The following is a 7985-nucleotide window of genomic DNA, read 5'->3' on the forward strand; positions in this document are numbered from 1 at the left end:
ATATAATATATTTTCTATATTATATATATATAAAATTTATTTATTATTGTGGTGTGTGTGTGTGTGTTGGTTGTGTGGTGTGTGTGTGTGTGTGTATGTGTGTGTGGTTTTTGTGTCTGTGTGTATGCATATCCCTTTGTCGACGGGCATGGCATGTACGTACATGCCTGCCCCTATGAGTTTTACTTGTTTAACTGTTTTTTACACGATAGAGCATCGACGATTACATTTTCTTTGCCTTTATATGGTGGACTCAAGGTTATATTTCTGTAACTCTAAGCTCCACCTCATGATTCTCTGGTTCTTAGAGCTCATTCTGGATAAGAAAACCAAGGGGTTGTGGTCTGTGTAAACTTTAAGGGGAATACGAGGCAGAATGGCATAACACTTCAAAATGCCTGAGTGCAGGAATGAGACTCAGAGTTTCTTTTTTTCCACAGTAAATTTCTTTGAAAGAAACATACAGGATGATCGCCCCTTTTACCATCACTTGACACAAAACAGCTCCCGCTCCGATATCGCTTGCATCTACATACAATGAAAATTTGGTTCATCGAAATTGAGAGAAACGAGAACGGGAGAGGAACTAGCACTGCCTTGATCTTTGGGAAATGCGCTTCGCAGGATTCGACTATTTAAATTTTCCCCTTTTTCTTTAGAAAGTCTGGCAGCATAATATCCGAAAGTTCTACAGAATCTGGATAATACCCTGCCATGCTAAAAACCTCTTCACGTCTCGTTTGTTTTTGGTACAGGAAAATTTGTGGATTGACACGATATTCCCATTCAAAGGGCAAACTTGCCCCTGACCTACAGTATAGTCTAAGTAACCTTGGCTTGAGCAAAATCCCTTTTGACGGGGTTTTTACCGTCAAGTTTTGCCGTAGTTAGCCTATCAAACAGCTCCCGCAGCCTGATCTTCCCAACTATTTGTATGTATAAATTCATCATCAAGGTAGGCTTTACATCCATTAATACCAGCAATTATATTGTTAATTAACCTCTGGAAAGTTGCAGGGGCTGTTCGAAGACCGACGGGAGGACGCGATTACTGAAAAAAGCCCTTCGTGCGTTACAAAAAAAAAGATGCGTTTCGCACGTTTTGTGAGAGGAATTTGCCATAACCCCTTTTAACAGATCAATTTTGGTTACAATTTAGCATTCCCTCCCAGATCAATGCAATCGCTATCCTGGGAATAGGAACTATCATCTCTATTTAAATGCATTCACACGTCTGAAATCAGTACAGAAACGCATAGTTCCATCTGCTTCGGAACTAATATGCAGGGAAAACTCCACTCACTCATGCTGGTTCGATAATGCCGTTTTTTTAACATATAACTTCTTTCTTCCCTTAACTAATTATGTTTTAAAAGGGGTTTATCCTATAGGGGTGTTGCTTAATAGGGGAATGACTACCAACATCAAAATCATGATAAAGATGTGTTTTGCTTGGGGCATCAGAGTACAAATGGGGGTATTCATGCAGAAGTCTGCTCAACTCATTCTTTTTGTAGAGGGTCTGATAAGTGTTTAATCTTACATGATGAATCTCCTGAAAATTTCAGAGTTACGTAATTTAGAGTTAGGTACACTATCTAGAGAATCAGCATCCCTCCCCTTACATACTTCCACAGTGTTTTATAAATTCATCACCATGATTTCGGGACTTTCACCCTTATTGGTCGCTCTAGGAAAATCATTTACGTTTGAAAAAAGGGTTCATCTGATTAATGTTACACTGTTTGCGTCTTTTTACGTCTCCCCGGGGTTTGGTATAACTAATTTAGGTTATTTATCTTTTTCTCTACATATAAGAAACATAGTACCGTGCTTTTAGTTATTTTTGTCATTATTATTATTTTTACTGGTAGTATAATTGCAAAAATAATTATTATAACTAATAATTATAGTAACAACGATATCAATTAAAATGATATAAATAATTTTTATAAACTCCCTTTTTATTGTTTTTATTGTTGTTATTATTATTGTTTACTATTATTATTTTTGTTGTTATAGTATAGTTGCAAAAACATAATTTATAACTGCAATAATTGCAATAAATAATGTAATAAGTGCAATAATGATGATAATAATCGCAATAATGATGATAAAGAAAGATGATAATGAATGATAATAATGATGATAACGATAATCCTGATATAAGCATGATAATAATGATTGAATAACAGAATTTGTCCATAGAAATATAAAAAGTTAAAAGAAATAATTCCCAGAAGTCGGAAAAACCGTAAAATCTACAGCGAAATACAGCCAAAATGACGTTTCTTTTGATTTATTTGATGAGTTTGGTAATATTAGGGTAATATGAAATAATTACCAGCTTTATATTAATCGATGACAATAGTGAATAACAAGTTGAGAATAAAGAGAATTTTGATAGCTTTGATGATGATGAATATTAATATTATTATTATTATTCTTAGTATTAGTAATTTTATTATTATTATTATTATCATTATTATTTTCATCATAATCTTTATTAGTTTATATATTATTAGTTTATTAATTATTACATTTATTTATTATTATTATTATTATTCTTAATTATAGAGTATTATTTTATCATTAGTATTATCATTCTTAATCATTATATTATTATTATCATTATTATTACTTTCATTATAAGCATTATTACCAAAAAATATATTATAACTGTATAACAACAATAATAATTAATAATAATTAAATAATAGATAAATAATAAATAAGTAGAATATAATAATAATAAGTATAATAATACTAATACTATTGTTTCATGATATTTTTATTAATTTATTATTGTTATATTATTAATTATTGTTAAAACCTGAGATAGTATAGTTGCACAAATAATTATTATACAGTAATGATTATAGTATAACGTATTAATTAGAATAATGATATAAATCATTATCAGGAACTCGTTAATTATTGTTAATATTATGGTAATTACTAGTATTATTTTGCTTGTTTATTAGTATATTATCATATCTGCAATAATTGATATAACAATGTATACTACGTGCAAAAATGATGTAATAAATTGCAATAATGATATAATGAATGATGATAATTGATGATGATAACGATAATAAATGATGGTAATCATGATAATAATGATGATAATAACAGGTAATGTGCCCATATATAATATAAAAAAGTAAAAAAAAAAATCCCAAAAGTCGAAAAAAGCAGGAAATCTAGCGAAATTATTATTATTATTATTATTATTATTATTATCATTATTATTATTATTATTATTATTATTATTATTATTATTATTATTATTATTATTATTATTATCATTATTATTACTTTAATTATTATTATTATGCCAGGAAAAATATATATAACTGTAATAATAACAATAATAATAATAATGAGTTAAAAAAAAAAGATAATAACACATACTAATCGTTATTAATATTATTATTGTTATTTTTATCATTTTATTTTTTATACTGGTAGTAAACATTGCAGAAAGAATTATTATAATAGTATATTACAGTATAACCCGGGGGATATTAACTAAAATAATTATATAAATAATTATTACGAACCTCGCTATTATTGTGTAGTAATATTGTTATTCACTATTAGTATTGTTGTTGTTTTAGTATAGGTTGTAACAATATATATCATAACTCGAATAATTGGCCAATAATAATGATAATAGTTGTGCAATAATGATGATAATAATTGCATATGATGATAATACTGATAATAAGAAGATGATAAAACGATATAAGATGATAACAGATAAAATGATGATAAATAACAGGAATTCTGTCCATGTAATAAAAAAGGTTAAAGAATAATTTCCCTAAGTTGAAAAAGAGGCATAAATAATAGCGAAATACACCCTTTTGTGAGTATACGCCAAAATTTGATGAGTTTGGCAATTATTAGGGTAATAGTGATGGTAATAACTACCAAAATTGTATTAATCATGACAATAATGATGATAAAAGTGAGAATAAAGAGAATTTTCATAACATTTGATGATTATTAATATTATTAATATTATCTTCATTATTATTATTATTAATATTATTAGTATTATTATTATTATTATTATTATTATTATCATTAAAACTAGCGAAATACAGGCTTTTTGAGAAAATACACCAAAATGACATTTCTCGATCTATTTGATGATTTTTGGCAATTATTATGTAATAATGATATACTACCAAATTCTATTAATTCATCCAATAATGAAATAAAGTAAGAAAAAAGAGATTCGGATAACATTTGATGCTTATTAATATTATTCTTTTAATCATTATTTTTTTATCATTATTATTATTATTATTTTTAATTATTATTATTATTATTATTAATTATTATTAGTATTATTATTATGACTATTATAACTTTAATTGTTAGTATTATTGCCAAAAAAAATATTTATCAACTGTAATAATATCAATAATAATAAAAATAAGTATAAGTATAATAATACTAATTATTATAATATTGTTATAAGATTATATTGTTTATTATTTCATTATTATTGTTTTTACTGGTAGTATCATTGTAAAAATAATTATTATCACCAGTAATAATTTATAGTAATAACGATATTAATTAAATATGATATAAATAATTATTATAATAACGTTATTATTGTTATTATTATTGTTACTACTATTATTATTTGTATGTGTTATAGTATAGTTGTAAAATAATAATTAATAACTAGAATAATTGCTAATAGTACTATAATATTGCAATAATAATGATAATGAATTGTACTAATAATAATAAAGATATGATACTGCTTGATGATACGATAATACGATGATAATACATGAAATAATGGATGATATAACAGGATTTGTTCATCTATAATACCAAAGTATCAGGGGAGGAAAGAAAGAAAATCCCAAAGTAAGTCCGAAAAAGCGGGCAAAATCCTAGCGAAACATAGCCTAATTAGAGTAACTCCAAAATGACTTTTTTTCATTCTATTTGTGATTCTGGCATTATTAGGAATAATGATAATATTACCAGAATTTTATTAATCATGACAAAAATGATGATAGACAGTGAGATAAAGAGAATTTGGTAACATTTGATGATTATTGATATATTACTATTATCATTATTATTATCATTATTATTTTTTTTTATTATTCTTTTACTTATTAGTATTATTGACAAAAATATATTATAAACTGTAATAATAACAATAATAATAATAAATGCATAATTAAATAATACTAATTGTTATAATTTGTTATTAATACTATTAATTGTTATTAGTCTGTATTTTACCTGGTAGATAAATTTGTAAAAATAATTATTATAACAGTAAAAAATATTACAGTATAACGATATTAGTTAAAATAATGATGTAATAATTGGTTATAAAACGTTATAGATGTTATTACTATTATTATTGCAGTTGTTATTAGTATAGATGTAAAAATATATATTATAAGTGCAATAATTGCAATAATAATGATAATAATTGCAATAATGATGATAATAATTGCAATAATGATGATAATGATGAAGATAACGATAATAATGATGATAATCATGATAATAATGATGATAATAACAGGAATTGTGTCCATATATAATAAAAAAGGGAAAAGAAAAAAAATCCCAAAAGTCGAAAAAGCGGCAAAATCTAGTGAAATATAGGCTTTTGAGAGTAGACTCTAAAATTACGTATTTTCCATTCATTTGATGATTCTGGCAATTATTAGGGTAATAATGATAATAATTACAAGAATTCTATTAATCATGACAATAAATATGATAAAAGTGAAAATGAAGAGAATTTGGATAACATTTGATGATTATTAATATTATTACTATTATCATTATTATTATCATTATTATCATTATTATTATTATTATTTTTTTATTATTATTATTATTATTATTATTATTATTATTATTATTATTATTATTATTATTATTATTATTATTATTATTATTACTTTAATTATTAGTATTATTGCCAAAAAATATATTATAACTGTAATAATAACAATAATAATAATAATAAGTATAATCATATATACTAATTGTTATAATATTGTTATTAATATTATTATTGTCATTAATATCATTTTTATTCTGGTAGTATAATTGTAAAAATAATTATTATAACAGTAATAATTACAGTAATAACGGTATTAGTTAAAATAATGATATAAATAATTATTATAAAAACATTATTATTGTTATTGTTATTGTTATTACTATTATTATTGTAGATGTTATTAGTATAGATGTAAAAATCTATATTATAACTGCAATGATTGCAATAATAATGATAATAATTGCAATACTGAGATAATAATTGCAATAATGATGATAATAATGATGATAATGATGATGATGATGATAAGGATGATGATAAGGATAATAATGATGATAATAATTGCAATAATGATGATAATGATGATGATAACGATAATAATGATGATAATCATGACAATAATGATGATAATAACAGGAATTGTGTCCATATATAATAAAAAAAGGTAAAAAAAAAAAATCCAAAAAGTCGAAAAAGCGGCAAAATCTAGCGAAATATAGCCTTTTGAGAGTAGACTCCAAAATGACGTTTTTTCCATTCATTTGATGATTCTGGCAATTATTAGGGTAATAATGATAATAATTATCAGAATTCTATTAATCATGACAATAATGATGATAAAAGTGAGAATAAAGAGAATTTGGATAACATTTGATGATTATTAATATTATTACTATTGTCATTATTATTATCATTATTATTATTATTATTATTATTATTATTATTATTATTATTATTATTATTATTATTATTATTATTATTATTATTATTATTATTATATTATTATTATTATTATTATTATTATTATTATTATTATTATTATTATTATTATTTAATTATTAGTATCATTGCCAAAAAGTATATTATAACTGTAATAATAAAAATAATAATAATAATAATAAGTAATATGATAATAATACTAATTGTTATAATATTTTTTATTAATATTATTATTTTTATTATTATCATAATTATTATTTTTACTGGTAGTATAATTGTAAAAATAATTATTATAACAGTAATAATTACAGTAATAGCGATATTAATTAAAATAATGATATGAATGATTATTATAAAAACGTTATTATTGTTATTACTATTATTATTGTAGTTGTTATTAGTATAGATGTAGAAATATATATTATAACTGCAATAATTGCAATAATAATGATAATAATTGCAATAATGATGATAATAATTGCAATAATGATGATAATGATGATGATAATGATGATAATGATGATGATAACGATAATAATGATGATAATAACAGGAATTGTGTCCATATATAATAAAAAAGGTAAAAGAAAAAAAATCCCAAAAGTCGAAAAAGCGGCAAAATCTTGCGAAATATAGCCTTTTGAGAGTAGACTCCAAAATGACGTTTTTTCCATTCATTTGATGATTCTGGCAATTATTAGTTTAATAATGATAATAATTACCAAATTCTATTAATCATGACAATAATGATGATAAAAGTGAGAATAAAGAGAATTTGGATAACATTTGATGATTATTAATATTATTACTATTATCATTATCATTATCATTATCATTATTATTATTATTATTATTATTATTATTATTATTATCATTATTATTATTATTATTATTACTTTGATTATTAGTATTATTGCCAAAAAATATATTATAACTGTAATAATAACAATAATAATAATAATAATAAGTATAATTATAATAATACTAATTGTTATAATATTGTTATTAATATCATTATTGTTATTATTATCATTATTATTATTTTTACTGGTAGTATAATTGTAAAAATAATTATTATAACAGTAATAATTACAGTAATAACGATATTAATTAAAATAATGATATGAATAATTATTATAAAAGCGTTATTATTGTTATTATTATTGTTATTACTATTATTATTGTAGTTGTTATTAGT

This window comes from Penaeus monodon, unplaced genomic scaffold, assembly GCF_015228065.2.
Source record: "Penaeus monodon isolate SGIC_2016 unplaced genomic scaffold, NSTDA_Pmon_1 PmonScaffold_110, whole genome shotgun sequence".
NCBI classification, from domain to species: domain Eukaryota; kingdom Metazoa; phylum Arthropoda; class Malacostraca; order Decapoda; family Penaeidae; genus Penaeus; species Penaeus monodon.